The sequence below is a fragment of the Onychostruthus taczanowskii genome, unplaced genomic scaffold (genome assembly GCF_017590055.1).
Source record: "Onychostruthus taczanowskii isolate IOZ18803 unplaced genomic scaffold, ASM1759005v1 scaffold1, whole genome shotgun sequence".
Lineage (NCBI taxonomy): Eukaryota > Metazoa > Chordata > Aves > Passeriformes > Passeridae > Onychostruthus > Onychostruthus taczanowskii.
In genome coordinates, this window is record NW_024496525.1 from 36096561 (window position 1) to 36115868 (window position 19308).

The 19308-nt window shown below is 51.7% G+C and overlaps 1 protein-coding gene across 3 annotated transcripts in view; it reads right to left on the minus strand.

Moving 5' to 3' along the window:
* Window positions 1–19308, minus strand: part of DAAM1 (dishevelled associated activator of morphogenesis 1) — a 91240-nt gene extending 71932 nt beyond the window's left edge. The window contains exons 1-2 of one of the 3 annotated variants that reach the window (XM_041398441.1): window positions 19257–19308; window positions 880–978 (exon numbers count right to left, since the gene is read on the minus strand). The gene's annotated coding sequence lies outside the window, so the exon portion shown is untranslated. Of the gene's footprint in view, window positions 1–879; window positions 979–1159; window positions 1254–9830; window positions 9929–19256 lie in introns of those variants that run through there. The other 2 variants (XM_041398462.1, XM_041398452.1) reach the window with 2 other exon arrangements.

The window sequence follows — 19308 nt, forward strand, 5'->3', positions numbered from 1 at the left end:
GCCTCTGGATTTAAAAGTATCTAAACCCATCAGGGAAGCAGCATGCACCCTGAACCCTCGCTCCCAGGATTTGCACATTGGACATGATAAACGAGGCAGCAAAGGCAGCTGATAAGCCAGCACCTCAGAACCCAACCCCTACCACGCCAGCTCAGGAAGGAAGTGAAGCCAAATGAAAGAAAGCAAATTGCTCAGCCCCACACTGCCATCAGAACAGGGCCACTCATCTGCTCTCGGTGACAAACACTGAAGGGAAAACATCACAATTCACTCTGGTTCCAGGCACAAACCAGGGCTGGTTCAGCACCTCACTGCTCTCCCTGCCAGGCTTCCCAGCCATCCCACCCTCTGCAGTGACTTCCTGAGTCTTTCTCATCTCCTGTGCTAGAGATTGGAAATGTGTGCATTAACACCCCTTCCCAAACCAAACATGGCAAACACAGGCTGAAAGCCAGCTAATTCCCAATCCTGCCAAACTTACAGCGGTAACTTATTTCCAGACAGAGCTGTGATTTTTATAAGGGATACCACTGGGTTAAGGAGTCAAAGCCACAACTGTACGAGTGAAAGCAAAAGCCTTTCATTCCTGTAAGGTCTTTTTTCCCCACCCTGCTCCTGAAATGTCAGGGAGCAACGCAGCTCTTGCCAGTTCAGCGGGGTGAAGGCTTGGCTGAGAGCAGCCTCATTAAACCGGCTGGGTGTTCAGCACCAATCCAAACACTCAGTCCTCTGATCCCCACATGACAGGCTGGGAACCACAGGCAACTCACAATTAAACCTGTGACAATCAGGGAAAATCCGTACAAACCCCCAAGCTGAGCCCCCCAACACCACCCCCACCCTCCCTGCTTTCACTTATTTATTTATTTGTTTACTTACATAAGCCTCATGGCAGATAACTTGGAGGAAATCTGATGCTTTGTTGATTAAGCGACACTTAGGCAGCCCTCCGGAAGATAAATACACCCTTTGGTAACCCTGCAACAGAAACAGAAGGTACAAACAGACAGTAACTAATTATTCTGATTAAATCTTGGAAGACCTGAAATACCCGACTGCAGCAGAACAAAGCCAGCGTGCGCAGGGGCTGCTGCTCGTAAAATAAATAAATAAATAAATAAGTCACACCCTTTTTTTGAAAGAATTCACCCAAATAAACCTTAAGTGCTTCTGTGCCGTGTTTGTTTGTGTGTTTTGTTTCTGAAGGTCTAGGCAGCTGATGGGAAATCTCTGCCATACCCTGGAGGGATCCCGTCGCCTTCAGCTAAAATTAGACTTCAAGGGAAGGGGGAAGGCGGCGTCTCCAACCCAGCACGCACTCGAGGAGCGGCGCGTGGGGGTTCTTCCTCCTTTCCCACCGAAACCAAACACAGAGGGGTTTGGGGATGAAAAGAAGGTAAGGAAAATAAACAAATAAGGTGCACTCCGAAGGGGAAAGGCGGGGACAGGAGGTCTGTCCCGCTGCTAGGGGGGGAGGGATCTGAGCCGGGGATGGGATGTGGGCAGGTGGGGAGGCAGGATGCAGTGGGATGCTCAATGCAGCAGTGAGAGGAGCTTGAAAAGCCCACCAGCAGCCCACCAGTGTGGATATGGAGTAAGGCACCTGCTTTACTGGTGTCCAAGAAACATGCCAGGAGCCTGTTAGAACCAATGCTCCAGACCAAGACAAGGGGATGTGCTCAGCAGACATTCCCGTGCTCTCCTTGCCTTGGAGGAAAACCAGAATTCCCCTCCACCCCTTCCCTCTGCCCTCCCCCCACCACACTAAATGCCAGTGGAGCTCAGGGGAATATTTAATCTCAAACCTCAGTAATCAATCAGTTCACCCTCATGCATGAGAAAGAGGCGCAGCAGTAAGCACCAAATCCCATTTCCATCCAGCAATCCGACGGTTTAATTACGTACATAACACTTCCCTTTTAACATAAATCCTGAAGAGATCCAGGCAGCCCCCAGGCTATGGGTGGGGAAGGACATGGTGATGGGGAAGAATATGGGGAAAGGGTGGAAGAAAGGGAGGAGAAGCCACTATAGCAATTATTTAAAATGACAACTTTCTATGGCTGCTCCACTTGGCCGGTGGCACAGCCATTGTTTGACCTTGTGCTGGCTGTCCCAGAGGATGTGCAACAAGCCCAACATCCAGCCCTGCCACCAGATGCTGCATCTGCTTCTTTCCAACACACCAGCAAGCATGTGGGAAAGCGGGCATGGAAAATGCAAGATGGGCACACATGGAATGGACTGCCCAGGCTGTGACACAAATAACAGCAAGGGAGCCTCTCCACCGGTGCTGCCAGACTTACTCCAAAGCCTGCTCACTTCAAAAGGAGCCTTCCTATCAGGGTCTGAGCAGGTTTGGGATCACTCCCTGCCAACACCTGTTATTCCAAGTGCAAGAATGGCTGGACCAGCAGAACCATCACACAGCTGCCAGTGCAACAGGTAGGCAGCTGTGAAATACATCCCCCCTTTGTCCAACCAGACCAGTCCCAAGGGGCACAGCCCACAAACAGCCATGTTGAAATATATATACATATTGTTTTTAAATATAAACACATGCACAGACTTTTCTAATATATAGGAACAAAAGAGGGGACACCCCGCTGAAACCCCATGTGCAGCTCCAGTGCTCTCACAGTGATGGAGGAAATGAGAAGCAGAGACCAGGCACACACCCGCTTGCCACGGCGTGTTTTGGCTCTGGGAACGTTTCTGGATTCTCCAGCTTGAGCTCTGACCTCCAAGAGATATAAAATGGTTTCGGAGCCACTCTGGAGGAGAAGTGGAGGGGTCCCTGGGAGCTCAGCCGGGCAGGTGGAGCAGGATGAGAGGAGGGATCCAGGTGCTCACAGGGACAGCTGAGCCAGTCCATGCCCCACCAGTTCAGGCCTTCAGAACACCCACTGTGCACAGGAAGATGCCAGGAACAACCCCAAACCCCCAGTGCACAGCAGAAAGCAAGGTCCCCTCATCCATCCATGAGCACAGTTCCAGCCTCACCAGACCACAGTGCTCAGACAAAGCCAGGGAAACAAGCTCAGGAATGGGGGGCTGGGGTTGCCTTTGACTTCTCTATATGTAGCAGAGCTGTGTTTCTGAGCCCTCTTTTTCCAGGCAGATCCAGTGGCAGGCTTTGTAAACACGTGTGCATTGCTTCCAAGGGGCTCATAAAAGCAGCTTTTGGAAGGGAAGGTGGTGCAGAGCAACGGGAATTTTTCAACTCCTCTTGAGAAGAAGGATCACTCAGAGACATGGAAGGAAAACCTACCTGTAACCCAGATTTCTGCACTGTGGTCTCTTCAAAGGCCAATAATCCCACCCCTCCCTTTTTTTTGGCTTCAATTTCCCCAAGATCTGCAACATCAGGAAATGCTTGGCACAACGGACTAAGCCCTCAAACTCCACACACAGGGAAACTATTGCTCTTACACCCTGCCTGAACTCTTCATTCCACACCAGGAGGTGCACAACTAACAGGGATCAGGCACCATCAGATGCTGGCAGCATGTTCCCTGAGGATCCAGCTGTATCCTCATACTCTCCCAAAGAGCAGAACTTCGCAGTGCAATTCAGGACAGAGATACTCTGTGCAGTATCTAGAGCAAATTAAACCTCCCAGGCACAGCAGCAAGCATGGATTTATTGATTCATGGAAAACGTCCTTATAAATTACTTCATTCAGATCAACGGGACAAGACAAAACGAGGACTCTCCTCGGCAGTGAGAGGTTGCACTGCAGTTGTTTCAGTCACACGTTCCAGCAGAAATCACGTTTTCAGAGCTGACATTTCTTACAGGGCTTTTGGGGGAGCTGACACAGGGCAACAGAGTGGCCAGTGCAGATCTCTGTCACATCTCACCTGGTCCCCACCTCTCTGCCCCACAGCAGGCAGAGCAAGCAGATGATTTTTGCAAGCAAACAGGGAAAAAAACACAGCTTGACATCATTTTCACAGCTGCACAAACTCCATCCACACCTGCTTGGCGGCTCACACAGGGCTGCAGCCACCAGGTGGGATGGGACACAGAGGCTGCTGCCCCCCAACAGCTTCCCAAACACTGCCCCAGCCACCCCTCTGGGGTCTGCTCACTGTGCAACAGGGAGGGGCGACTGTCACCCTGGTGAGATGTGGCACAGATCCATTAGGATCTCTTCTGTATTCTCCTCCTCCAACCCTGTGAAGCTACATTTAAGAGTATTTGCTCTGGAAGTGATTTCTCCTGGAGTATGGGGCTCCCAAACACTGCAGCTTGTTGATCTTACCTGCTTCTCTTGCTACTGATGGCTTAACGTGCTTTCATCAAGCTCAAACTCCCTTCAGGGCTACCTGTGGTCTGCATTCAGGATGCTGAGCCAAGGCTAAGGCCACTTTCTGCAAGTGTTTGTTCCAGTGGCCAAATGCAGCTCAAATATAAATAAATATCCAGATGCCCCCGTGCCTTGTTCAGGATTGCATGCACCTGGCTTTGGCTGCCAGGCATGGGCTGAAGAGCTGCTGGATGCCATTTTATAGCTTCTTGATGAAGAGGAGCATTCCCATTCCCCAGCACAAAACATTTCCCCAGCTCTTGTGCAAGTCCCTGCACACCCATCAGCCAAACCAGGGTCAGGCACTGCCCTTCCACCACGCGTTCAGCAGCAGCCCTGCTCCCAGACTGCCTCTTTTGCTAATCACAGCTCAAAAAAGCAGCAACAGACAGAACCAGAGGACACAGTCTCAAGCTGCACCAAGGGAAATACAGGTTGGATATTAGGAAAAATTTTTTTTACGGAAAGAGTGATAAAGTTCTGGAATTGTCTGCCCAGGGAGGTGGTGCAGTCACCGTCCCTGGGTGGGTTTAACAAAGCCTGGATGTGGCACTGGGGGCCAGGGTTTAGCTGAGCTGTTGGGGCTGGGTTGGACTCAATGATCTTGAAAGTCTCTTCCAACCCAGTGATTCTGTGAAAATATTATTCCACAGCTCCAAATCACTGCCTGTGCTCCCTGTCTCCTTCATATTACCTCCCAGCTTTGACAATCAGCACCAACCCGAGGCCCCCTTCAGAGCAGCACCAGCCCAGACGCTGAGTCACGCTGTTGGATGCCTCCAGGATGGCACCCACCGAGCGCTTCCAGGAATGCCTCTGCCTCCTGTGAACTCCCCCGCTGGAAACATTAAAACTACAATTATCTCAGCAGATTAATAACGAGCACAGCATCTCTGGCAGCAGTCTGAGGCAGGGACTCCCAGCAGCAATGAGTTCAAGTCACCAGGGCACTCAGGCACACGCAGCTGTGTTTGTGGTCCCTGCTGATCTCCGGCACCTCCGCCCTGCCACGCTGCCTCACCCCTTCCCCCAAACACACCCCGTTTCCCTCGGCACTGATCAGTGTTTGGATAAATAAACGTGTCTCATCACATCTGTTCACTTAACCCACCGCTGAGGGGCTGCCATTCCCACGTGCACTGGCTTTGGGAGAGCCATTAGCGTTTCATTCTGCAGTCTCAGGTGTGATGTGGTCCCTTGGCTCCTCCCAGCCCCAGGGCACAGCTCCTGGCTCCCCAGCATCCTCCTGGCTTATGGACCTTGCAAAGGCAGGGAGGTGAGATCTCACCTTTCTGAGGCTCCACCACGGAGTGCTGCTCTGCTCCAGAGACACCAGGAAAGGAAGGACAAACTGCCTTGTCCCCGGAGAGCAATTCTCTGCTTCCCTGAACTAACAGACTCAGGCACCGCCACAGAAGACAAGGAGCTGATCTGTCAAGGGTGAAGCTGATTTCCCCTGCTTTTATCTCAAATTTGGGGCAGGCACCAATATCTTCTCTGTGGTTGCCTGTGATAGAACCTGAGGGAACGGGATGAAGTTGTGTCAGGGGAGGTTTAGGCTGAATATTAAGGAAAGGTTCTTCCCCCAGAGGGTGGTTGGGCACTGCAACAGGCTCCCCGGGACAGTGATTACAGCATCAAACCTGACAGAGTTCAAGGAACATTTGGACAACACTCTGAGGCACATGGTGTCATTCTTGGGATGTCCTGTGTGGGGCGAGAGTTTGGACTCAGTGATCCTTAAGGCTCCCTTCCAGGTCAGGATATTCTATGCTTCCATGATAATTTACCTCCCCTCTCCATCTGTAAGCCAAATCAGAGATAAAGCAGGTCAGTGGCTCATTATTTTAGGAACCATGATGAGACATATATATATCGTTGTTTGGGGTTTTTTTTAATTAAAGGGAAACTCATTTACTTAAACACTTCAATCGGCTTAATTATCCCAATCCAGGAGTTTGCTGGTGCAGTTTTTGTTTTGTTTCTTTTTAAATAACAGAAGTAATCATCCCAGGGAGGGCAAACATCCATTTCCCATGGAAGTCATCCAGGCTTTTCCTGGCATCCTGGAAGGGAGCAGCAGCAGAGTGTGAAGGGCTGGCACAGAGGTGGATAAGAGGGTTAAATCCAGCTGCTCAGAGATAAGCTGGTTACACACCAGGGCAGCAAATGGGGGAATACAGGTTTGCCAGCCTCCAGCAAATACCTGCACAAGGCACTTGCATGGCTGACACTGGGTATTTAACTCAGAAGTTGCCAATACTAGAGACCCTGAAGCCACATTTCACTAAAGCTCTCCTGCTGATTAACTGCTTTCCTGGCTCCTCTGAAGCCAGCAACAGTGAGGGCTGAAACAATTAAGTGACTCCTGGCTCTGAGGCCAGCATGGCAGGGAAGATGCAGCAGCACATTTTACCTGTTGTGGCTGTCTGGCACACATTCCCAGGCACACATTCCCAGGTGGGCACCTTTGGACTCAAACATTAAATTTCACCACTGGCCTTTAACTTCCCTTTTGCCTTCCAAGACTAAAACTTCTCCCAATTGCTGCTCAAGCTGACTTTTTATTTTCATTTGCATCCAGAAATACAGAACTGCTGCTCCTGGGTATTACGCAAAGATGGAGAGGAACCTTTTCTCTGTCATGAAGCCACTAGCCATGCCCAGGTACGTGCAGCTCAGTCACTAAACTTCAAAACCTGTCAGACAATGGAAAGTTTATGACTATGCTGGAATTCCTTGTGCTTCCAAAACCTGCATCACATGAAACTCTGGAGGTGGAACCCTCCAGAGATGCCCATCAAGCATCACACACTTTGTCCCTCGTCCAGATAGAGGTAAGCAGGAGAGAGTTTCAGCCATGGGATGCTCAATCCCACTCTTCTCCCGGCTCTGTCCAGAGGCAGGCAGCTGCATCCTGTGTTAGTGTGATTTCCATAATCAAAAAGGGAGTTAGCCTCCATAACCACAACCCAAAGGGTGTATTTAGCTCAATGGGAAGACAAAGGAGATCATGTCCACCGCAGATTAAATTAGCTGAGCCTTCTTATGCCAGGAGCGCCCGTCTACCACCCATGGCAGCTCCCACAGATTTATTCCCAGCTCCACACTTTAGTGGTCCCCCATGGAGGAACAGACCTGCTCCACAAAAGCTCTGAAAAGCAAAGAGGTGGAAGAATGGGTCCAACAGGTTTCCAAAGCCTTGGGCAGGACACAGTCTCTTGGAAGGGTTTGTGTCATCTGTCTAGACCCTGGAGCCATGGCATAGGATGAGGTGCAGGAACCCACATGGGGCTGCAACTCCTTCAGCCCAGAGTGAGGAAGAGGATGACAGGGAACAATGGGGGGCCCTCTGAAACCACCCCAGAGCCCAGCTCCAGTGTGTCCCCTACACCCCAGCACAGTACAAGAGGACGTGGACCCTTCCTTCAGATCTGCCTCCCCAGAAAAGGTTCATTTCTCCTGCCTCATTTCCATGGATATAATTTCATCCCCCACCTCCTTTGCTGCACTCTCACGCAACTCAAAGACGCAGCCAAAGACGTGGTTATTTTTACATTTTCCTCCCAGGAGATGGTATCTCCACGGGGCACGGCTGCCATGCCTCATCAGATCACTGCACCAAACCACCTCAGCCCCACGACAGCAGGAAGAAGTCGGGAGGACACCCTGCCACAGGTATTCTTCTGTCTCACTGGCATCAAAACTCAGCAGCTTTTCAGTCAAGAGCATCCCAAAAAAGCAAAACAGCACCAGTCCTGGAGGTTGTTCCAGCTCCTCTCTCTCTAACTCCCACCCAAGCACTGAAACCATCTTCCAGTCATCCCAGTTCCAGATTTTTCTGAGGCTTTTGCAATTGTCATAGAACCCTGGAAGGCACTTGCTTCATCCACATCCAGATCTTTGTGGATTCAGGATTCCCAAATTTCCCCAGCACAGAAAGTGATTGGGTTTGGCCATGCCATGATGTCAAGGTCCATGACATGACCTCCTTGATGTGGCACATGGGCTTCAGCACAGCATTCCATGTCTTTAGACTTAGTGGGCACTTTTACACTGGGAGAAGAAAAAAAAGCAGCACTTCCATGAATAACCCAAGAGCTTTTGGAATTTAGGGAGTGGGGAAATGGAGAGCAAAATTCCAGGCATGCAGGGAAAAGCTGGTTTGTGCTTTTTGTGCTCTCCTGTCCCTAGGAGAGTTCCAAGCGGGGCAGAAGGGGTCTGCTGCACGTTGCAGCACATCTGCAGCAGCTGCACCCTGCAAGTTTTCCTTTTCCCCTTTCCCTGAGATCACTCTTGCCATCATTTGTCCCTGACAGCCAGGCCAGGCATGCAGGGAAGAAGGCATCACCTGTGCATGGCTTATCTGTAGCTACTTTACAAATAAAAGTGATCATAATGAACGTTCGCACCTAGAAGAAATCCTAGTGCCCTTCCCCCTCCTACACCTCCCAAAGCAGAGCACAGCTCCAGCTGCTCTGCAACCTTATCTTGATGCAGAAACAGTCTGGGACAGAGATAGAAGGGCTCCCTCAAGGCACAGCTTATTAAAGGCATCTTTCCTTAATCAGTTCTCTTCAAAAACACCGCACTGAAGCGCCATTCCCGGACTGGTTTTCATCACAGCAGCAGCAAACACCCCCAGCCTGGCGAGGTCGTTTGTCCCCCTGGAAAGCCAAAGGGTTTTTCCAGGCTAAAAAGAAACCCAAGACCAGACAGATATGCCCAAGCCAAGGCACTTTGGGGGACCTGCAGCTGAGAGTCACAAGGAGCTCCCAAACACACCCTTGCTCTCGCCCCAGGGATGTCACAGCAATGGGGGCCAGCACAGTAATGAAGTTCACGGGATGCTCCCTCTCCACCCAGCAGCTTTTCCCACCAACCCCACTCCTGCTACCGCAGGGGATTGCACACTTGCAGTCAAACACTGCTAATCCCAGGTTTCAAGAACCGGAGCTACAAAACAACCACACAAAGAGGCAGCAGCAGCTCACACGCATCCCGGGAACCTCCCTGCAGCCAACGCCTCTCTGTTTATCCAACACGCGATCTCCACTCGTTCTGCTATTTCCATCCCACCCTGCTATTAATGGATGCAGAAGGCGGTTGGGTGAGGCCTGCGACAAAAATCTCATTTAGAGATCAAGACAAGCTTAATTGGTTTCTAGCCAGACCTGCACAAAGATGGGTTACTCCACAAATACAGTTGCTAATCTGCCCATTATACTCCCTAAGCCCCCACCCACAAAGAAAAAGAAAATAAAGCAAAGATGCACAAAGGAATGGAGGATTTTGAGAGTGTTACTTCCAGCTAGGAACACATCACGAGTGGTGAATTCTACAAGAACAAGCCCTTTGCTTTTCTTTGAAGGATAACCAAGCAGTAAACAAAATAACAACCAAAAGACCTAACATAGATTAAATCTGCATTTTCCACAGGCAATCCCCAGCTATTCTTGAAGAGCATTTCCAGCAGCTATTGTTTCTGTGGGCAGGCAGAAGCAGGGGCAAAGCTTACACGGCCAAGGAGACGTCATGTCACAAGTGACAAAGTAGAAAGGATGGGGAACCTCGTGATTAAAAAGCACAGGACTGAAACCCTGGAGAGCTGAATTCACTTCCGAACTTGGCTGTAAAAAAAAAAAAAAAAAAAAATTAAATTCGCAAATTTCCTGTGTGATCACATCCTAGATGATTTATTCAAAACCTGGTGTTGAAAAGCCAAGGGAGGGGGAAGGAAGCAGGAGGAGGAAGGGGAAGACACGGCCCTGTGGGCTTTTAATAAGCTTGGGGTTAGAGCAGCACTGGCAAGCAGTGAACATTCATCTCTGTTGGGCACTGCATGACCTGCAGCTGGTGCTGGGAAAGCAGTGAATATCCCACAAGCTCAGGTGAGAGCCTGCCCTGGCTGCTGTGCCCAGGTGTGTGCCAGGGGCTCACATCCCACGGGATTCTGTAACGCTGGACTCCCGACAGAAACACAGCCATGTGCAAAATGGAAAGGTTAGGGACGGTTTCCCCTCCTGGAGCTACACGAGAATTCAGAACCAAGAACATAATGCTGTGCCCCGAGTGCAGCGTGTTATAAATCAGACACAGCGCAGCTGCAGCGCTGCAGAGCAGCCGCAGCAGCAGCACAGGTAGAGGCAGGTGATGAAAGGGTCCTTTGGTTTCACCCTTCTCCCCTCGTGCAGCAGCCCAGGACTCCCAGCTCCAGCGGAGAAGGGCTGTTTATTTTCCTGAAAGCCAGCCAGCTCTGCTAGGCGGGAAGAACTGCACCCACGGGAGAGCTGAGCTGCGGCTCCTCTGGCAGCACAGAGCCAAAACCAAGGCCAGCACCACAAAGGATGGGGATCCTGTGCTTGGGAGATTTACAGCAACATCCCCTGAGCTCCAGAGCACCTTGGCAGGGCCTTTTGGAGCAGGTGAGTTCAGAATACTGCAGAAACAGAGGGGTTTTTCCAAGACCTTCAGCCACGATGGGTGAGCACAAACCCAAGGATTGGTGCAAACAGCAGCCCAGTCTCTGGCGCTGGACAAGAGCTTCCAGGCATGGAGATGTGGGGTTGGTGCTGTCCCAAAATGCTGCTGTGGGAAACTCAGGGTGAACAGATTCAAACTCTTCCTTTCAGCAGTGAGACAAGCTGTAATTAGCAGCACTGAGTCCGACCCAGGGGCTGGATAAGGACATTCCCGTGACATATCTGACAAGGCGACTGTTGGATATGTTTTCCTTGGCTTTTTTCCTCCCTGGAAAAATGAGCACCCATTTTTCACAGGTCTTTTTTCCCCCACTCCTTGTTGCTGGGAGTCAGTTTCCCAGAGTAAGGGCATACATATCAGAACACACTGTAATAGCCCATTACCACAGCTGGAGCTCGGGTCTTGCCATCCCCAGGGGATGGGTCCCTCCTTAATTATCCCACACCTCATGGCATACTGGGGATGCCAGACCCCAAAGACACAGTCTCAGTTTGACTTGCATCAAAATGAAAAACACAGTCCAAACCACAAGGCAAAAGTAAAATAAAAACATGAACATGAGGCAACTGAGCTACAGCTGCAAGACATATCATCACCACGGTCTCACACATCTCTCACCTAGTTCAGCCTCATCCCCAGAGCAAAACCAACAAAGCTTCCTGTGATGCAACTACAAGCAATCCTTTGGAAGTCAGTTCAGAGAGTTTTAAGGTTAAAGTCCCTCTTTACTGTCTTTTTCTCACGATGAAAGCTGTCACGCTATAGAATGGCTTGAAAAGCTGGATGTAAGGTAAATCCTAGTGTCCCAGCTAAGGGAATGGCACAATTTCTTGACTAGGTAACCCAAATCACAGCCTGTCACACATCACTGCAGTCTGAACACAACTATGACCACCACTGCATCAATTAAGAACTGACAAATTTTGCTGAACCTGCTAAGTGGAATAGCAGGATGCAATACATAAGTAAATGGGGGGGAAAAAAGAGCATAAAGGCTCAATCCAGCCCCAGCCCCAAAAGCAGAACTGACTGTTTACAATACAGGGATTACAATATTTAGCATGCTCCAAAAATTTTCCTCGACATCTTTTTGCTCCATGTGATGTACGGGGATTTCTCATGCCTCCAGAGCCACCAGCTACTTCACATGCAATTTGCCAGCAGCACTCTCCATGAAAAATAGATGGAGCTCATAAATGTAGCCGAGTAGTCCCCAAAAAGGTTCCAGTCTCTTTGCAGGGTGTCTTCAAAATGCTGGGACAAGGAGATGGCATGCTGAGGTCTGAAAACCAATCTCCCAGACCCAGAGAGCTTTGGTAAGCAAATGGCTTGCGTAAAGTTTCTGTCAGAACACCCATTTGAAGCGCTGGCATTGTAAACAAGGTTGCTCCAGAGGCACCTGGGATTAGCACTGCTCAAACAGTCCTTGGCATGACTTACCAGAGAGCCCAGGAACAGATTTGCAAGTTCAGCTTTTCTCCTGCCTGACGCTCGCCCGGCACCTCGGAACAACACCAGAGCTCCGACAGCCTTAACCCTGCTGTCTCCCACATGGAGTTTGAGACACAGGGATGGGCATGGCAGAAGCTCTGTGCTTAATCACAGGACTTAGTGGAAGAAGAAAACCCAAGGAGGCAGCACCGTGGGGCTGCTTTTTTCCTGTGCTGCAGGGTGAGATCCAACAGCAGGCTGTCCACGAGCAAGCCGGGCACACGAGTGTCCCTCTGCAGAAGCACGGCAGCTGAAAGCAATGCATGGGATATGCAAGGAGAATGGTGCCAAGCCAGACAGGGCAGCTGAAAAACACCAGGCACCCTAAAGGCTTACCCTGATATCAAGGCACAGAGCAGCCTCTCGTCCCTGCACTGGGCACACAAGCCAAGACACTCCTCGTGCCTCGGGGGCACAGGGAAGGAAACCTCAGCCAGTGAAGCGTCCTTCGCATGCGATTCCTGTGGAAGCCAGGCACGACAAGGGCACCCACCTTCCGTGACACATCTCCCCCACCCTCAGCTCTGGCAAGAAGATGCTGTGGTTTCCAGGAGCAGCAGCAGCATGAAACAACAGGAACATGAAGGGTGACTGGAGTCACGGCAGGGAAAGCTTTGCACAAACAGATTTACAGTCGCTTCCATCCACACAAGCATCCTTGAAGGAAACAGCTGCACCGGACCACAGCTGACACAGACTCTCCAGGATGGGACACGAGTTCACAGCTCCTCTAAGCACCTTTCATTAAGTTGATGCTGAGGCCAAGCAAAGAACAAGCACTCAAAAAAAAAAAAAAAAAAAAAAAAAACCCACAAAACAGGCCGAGAAAAAAAAGCCACACATCATGGCTAGGTAAAAGTCAGATGGATGTGCAGCTCCAGAAAGCCACCTCAGAAAGGTTTGGAAAAAAGAAAAACACTCAGGAGCAGCAGCAGGGCAGACCCACCATGGACTGAACTCCATGTCACATAACACATCACAGACAGAAAACATGCCCCTGAGCTGCCTCCATGGTCATGCCACAGCAAACAATTAATCTTGCTGGTTTGGGGTGGGGGAAATGGTCTCTGGACTGTTCCTCCATCCTCCTCCCTGCTGGAGCTGGGAGGGAAGCCTGCCAACAGAGTTTGCCTGTAACAGGCACCAAGCTGCTAGAAATCACCTGAGCAACATAAAACATCTTTCCACACCCCCCTGTAACACTCTGCACTCTCCTTCTCACACCTCAGACCTGAGTGGCTGCAGATCCCACTCCTGAACGATGCCACTCTGCATCCCCCATTTTCATACTCCAGTTTGTTTTGATTTTTTTTTTTATTTTAATGTTAAGTCTGTCCTCTCTTCCCAGCCCAAGTGGTGCAAAGCTGGCTCCCAGGTGCAGAGCACAGCCCCAGCTCCCCTGCCCTGCAGCCTCAGCGTATGGACAGTTGTGTTCCTGCCCAAAAACTGCCCAAAAAGTGTGAGGACTTTGCTGCTCAGTGACAGTCTGCCCTCAAATGCTCGACCCTACAACCTCTGAGGATGCTCTGCTCACTAGAAGGGGAAGACAAGCTGATCCTCACTCCTGCAAAGCATTGGAGGAACCTACACCCTGCAGAGCCTTCCCCAAAAGCTGCCAAGCTCTGTAGCTCAGTTTTGCATATTGGTACAGAGCCTAGCTGCTGGTGTTTCACACACCACCCCCCAGAGTCTGCCTCTGAATGGCACAATTTTGAATTGCTTCCTCCTGCCATAGTGCCCCAAGGCAGGATCTGCCAGCAGCCCTGCCCATCGCCATGGGAAACAGGATGAAAGCCCCATGAGAAAGAGGAGCAGCAGGGAGCAAGAACACCAGGAGATCCCACTGCGCTCTCCTCTGCTCTCCTAGGGATGGGCACAGGTCAGGTGGATTAATTGGGTCCTTCCCCTCTCTTTATCTCACCGATCTCTAGCTGTTGCCAAGTTGTTTTGAGCTTTGGCATGGCTGCTTTCCACCCAGGGCCTGCACAAAAGGCGATGAGGAGCCTCAGTGCAGAATTCCTGGCAACAGTCCAAACCCAGAGGTCGGTAATTGGGTCACTGGGTTCAGCTTCCGAAAACCATTCCTTCAGGAGGTGTGGTAAACGCAGGCACAGTCAGCAGACGGAGCTGGACAGTCCTGCAGCTCCTCCACCACACCTTATTTCATTACCCTCTCATAAAGCACTGGGTGACACAGGGACAGAGCAGCCTGGACAGGGAGAGCCCCGACTTCCACGCAAGCTGCGTGCAAGGGGGAGACATGATTCAGGTAAGCAGCACGTAGCTGAAAGCACATCGCTATGCAGCGCTCAGCCCCAGGAATGCAGAAGGGAAACATGAAGCCACTTGTCTGGCACGGCAAATAACCCTTCAATCATCCGCCAGGCCCTGCCGGGAGCTCTGGGTTGGGAAAGAGAGGATGTCTCCAGCCAGAAACGCCTCAGCTCCTACCAACCGCGCCACGAGGCGCTGCTGCGCTTCCTCTGTGTCTGCAAGCGAGCTACAAACACAAAAATTAAAAAGCAAGCAAGTGGCATGTACTGCAGGAAGGGAAGAGGTTTGAAGAGCAGCCAACATAGCGCCCATCAGCGCTGGCACGGTGAGCAGCTGGCTGGTGGGTACGAACACGCCTGTCCAACACCGCCCTTCCAGTGGGTCCCGGCAATGTTTTGAACACAGTTTCTCAAGGCAGCTCAGGATGAGGAGAAGAACATGGAGAAACCTTCTGAGTCATGGTCACATTGACTCACCAGTGAGTGTCTCTAGGCTGGGCCACCCCATCCAGTTTGGCTGACTCAGGAAGGGACCATGAGCAACCTCGTCTCCCAGGTGCTCCAGGCAGCACAAACCTCCTCCCTCTAACACATTTACCATGAACTCACCCCAAAAGCCTGGCAGTGAACATAGGAGGGAGCACAAACAGGGCAGGGTAATCAGGGACTCATGTGAGGGCACAGAGGTTGCTCCAGACCTGGGAACAGCATGGGACAGATGGCCTTGGGAATGACCCCACCCAACCCCACCATGAGGAAAACACAGGCCAGATGTTCAGACAACTTCAGGCATTAATTTGGTTAATTTGCTATAATTCAGGTGGCTGGTGTTCAGGCCACACCAATCACGAAACAAACTGCTGTCAGCTGAGATCCTGAAACTTTTCAGTCAACTAACCACGTCCTTACAGTGTGCCAGGGCCGTTTCTCTCATTTCCATCTCCTTTGGTTTTCTTCTCAGTGGCCACAAAGATCTGGAAGCTTTATGAGTCACTGAGCTGAGATTTTCTGTGCTACCCCAGAAGTCCTGGTTCCTCAGTGAATTCCAGAATGTTATGATATGCCATAAGGACAGAAGATACCAAGTGCAAATGGTCTCCTGAGAGGGCAGGAGGGTTAAGCAGGCACCAGCACAGCTTTTCTCCCAATTAAGGAAGAAAGAAAAGAAGAATCAAAGGCAAACAGCAAATTACAACATGTATCTGGCAAGGGGCTGTGGAGCCTCTAATTTTTGAATTAAATAGAAAGTTGGAAATCATAGAATCACAGAATGGCTTAGGTTGGAATGGACCCTAAAGACCATCTTGTTCCAACCCCCTTCGCCTAGTTTAGGTTGCTCAAAGAATATGTCATGAAGGGAGAGGGAACTAAGGCAATACTCAGAAGAGCTTCTGCTGGAATATTGAATGACTTTCCAACCCTTAACTAGCTGTTTCTCTCATCCCCTAGTACAGTAAATACATAGAGCGAGTAAATCTATGTGACTTAGCATCTAAATTAACCAACACACAAGCCAGGATCAGGCACTCAGTATTTCTGCCCCAATTTACAGCCCTTTGCTCAGATCAGCTCCTTTTTTTTTCCAGCATGGCACTGACATCTGTTGTGTTGCATGAGTGAAAAGTACATATATGATTAAGAGAAGGGGGGGGAAAGGGAGAGGGGGAGAAAAAAATCAATGTGGACATGACTTGAATTTTACGGCATTTGGCTGCCACGACTTGCAAATAAACAGCTGTCCCAGCAGGTCCATGCAAGCTTAACAGCACAGCAGTAAAACACAAGGTTTTTCTTCCCCTTTAAAAGGGTTTTACTTATAGAAAAAAAGTATATTTTTCTAAGAAAATAAATTGCAGGTTGAAGAATCATAGTTAGGTCACACTCAATTCCAGCAGAACAAGCACATCCTGCTTCACATGGCCTCACCAGTCACTCCACAGCAGTGGCAGCTTTCTGAAGCCAAGTTAAGATATTTAATTACCAGCATCAAGTCAGAAACCAAAGCGTCGAACAAAATCCTCATTTGTGAGCGAAGCCTGCAGAAATGTCGTTGAGCAGGCTTTGGCAATCTCCAAAGCTGACAGCTGGATGCCCTGGCTTATCGACTGCTAGAGCACACGCGGAGAAAAGCTCTGAATAGTTGCAGTGCCGAGCAAGCCTTCAAGGCAGCCCTGCCAGCCTCTTAAAAAGGCTCACAGAAATAGGCAGGCTTCATTTATTAATACTCCAGAGATAAAAGTGGCCGTGTAGGAGCAGCTCAGTGGGTGTCTGTGCAGGAGGAGGATGGGCAGACCACCAACTCTGGGTGGTGCATCTGTCAGGATCCCCACGCAACCCGTTCATAAATGCACCAGTGTGCAACCTGGGCACACGGTGAGCTGCTCCAAGTGCATCAGCTTTTAGGGACGGGCCCAGCAGGGATGGTCAGTGCATGGAAACTTCAAAGCAGGAAGATGGAGCGAGAGGAGCCACGCTGCTGGCTGGCTGACAAACAGAATTTGTGGGAAGCCCAGCTGCCCAACAGCTCCATGTCCCCACTGCCTTGGGTTCCTCAGCAGTGACATGACAGCGCGGGAAAAAGTGGAGGAAGGAACCAAAACAAAGCAGAGAAGTAAAGGGAGATAAACACGATCCAGTTAGACCAGCTGTCCCCAGGTCTTGCCTGTCCTTACCGGAGGAGCCGGCCCGCCGTGGCTGTCCTTTCCTGCTCCCTCCTGCACCCCTGCCACCAACAAAGGGTCAGATAAGGAGCCAGCTCAGGTCAAGACCGGTTTGACTCCGTTTCAAGCCCAGGGGAGCGGATTCAGCACTGATTTTACACCTCACCCATCCTGTTTGCCTCCCTGGGGCAGAGGCCAGTACACGGAGCAGGGTGCACGCCTGGCTGGCTGGACCCAAAAATCCCAGGGCCGTGTCAGGGCACCACCGGCAGAGCCACACACCAGCTGAGCGCTGGCCAGAGCCAGGAAATGTCACTGCTTCCTCCTGTCCCGGTGTCACACAACATTGGGCGGTCAGAGATCGTGGACTTTGGCTTTTGCTTCCTGCTCGTGACAGAGCAGAGGCAGGTCCCGGCATATGGCCATGGGGAGAGCAGGGTGAGTCACTCATTAATCGAGGAACAGCAAGGTGGATGTCAGACCCGTGGGGTTTGGGGGAAATGCACGCCAAAACAAACTCCAGTGCTCGTGGAAAAAGGTCCAGATGCTACAGGACACCTCTGCTCCTAATGGGACTCAAAGAGGGGCAGGCAGGGAATGCTGACAGCTTTAAACATCGTTTTTGGCAAGGGGGGATAACGAGGTTGCACCATGGTTGACCACTGAGGCATTAATACACACCAGCAATTGATTTTGTACACAATATTAGAATCAACCTCTAGAGAGGGGAAAAATGGAAACCACTGGCTTCTCCCTCTCCATGCTGCCAGGAGAAGCTGCCTGGCTGTACAATGCCAGGCATCTGCAGTGCTCAGGCCTGGTCAAAACCACCAGGGTAGCCTGTGCCACGGGCTGCCCTCTCTCCAGCACCTGGAAGAGGGGACTTGGCTGCACCCTGTGATCTTCCACCTGCCTCAGATTTCCACAGGGAGCCCCTCGTCCCCAGTTTGGCAGCACAGCCCTGTCGGTTCACGTGGCTTTTGTCAGGAGGCACATTATTGTCACATTATCATCTGTCTTTGCCTTAAATTAACCTTGATCACTTAAAGATGCAGACTGTTTCACACCAGCACCGATGCAAGAGGCAGCGTGGTGTGAAAGCCATGAGCATTGAGACCCCAGGGACCAAACCCCACTGTTCACGCTGAAGACTTTGTGCCAAGCAAAAGACCAGGATCCGACCACAGCCACAAGCAATGGCAGAGGGTGCCAACCCTCAAGGCTCACACAGCAAGGGCATTGCCCCTCCTCCAGGCAGACCCCTGACCAAAATCCTCCCTCCCAGAACTTTTGGGCGGGTGCAGCCACCGACCTCCCCACCTGGTGCCTGAGCCACACACCTGCTTGCAGCCAAGCCATAGCCCAACTCCGGCACATGCCAAAATCCTACTCCCACCCCAGCTCCCACATCAAAGCATCAGCTGGACAAGAGCACGCCTGCAGCAAAATGTGTGACACCAGCACCAGAGGCTTGGCACATACAGACGGTGGGGCAGCCCCCAACTGCTGTGCCTGTGGGGAGGCACTCAGGAGGCTGAGATCCCCCAAGGCCCTCAGGAGCCTCATCGGGGGGGTCACATCGGTGGTGTGGGAGTCGCCGCAGGGGTGGGAGCCGCCGTGCCAGCCGGCGCCGGGGCTGCAGCAGCCTCCGGAGGCGTTGCCATGGAGAAGGCAGCGCAGCAGCAGCATCCCGCATCCCACGCCCCCGCGTGGGCGCCCCCTGCCCGGCGCCCACGGGGCTGGGCACCGCCCGGGACACGCGGGGACCGGGGGACACGCCGTGCTCCGGGGCGCCGGCAGCGGGGCGGGCGCCGCGGGCCCCGGGCGTGGGGCAAGAGCTCCACGCAGCGCCCGGGGCGGGGTGGGACGCGGGCTCGCCTCTCTCCCCTCGGCGGGGGAAAGGCAGAAAAGCGCCGCTGCCGGCTCCCCCGAACCCCTCCCCAGCACGGCCGCGGGCTAGGGGAGAAGCGCAACACACTCCGCCGAAAACCCCTCAAACCGAAAGGGGAGGAGCGCCGAGGGGCTCGGAGGACTCACCGCAGCGCGGCCGCCGTTCCTGCCGGGGCGGAGGGCTCGCTGCCCGCGGTCC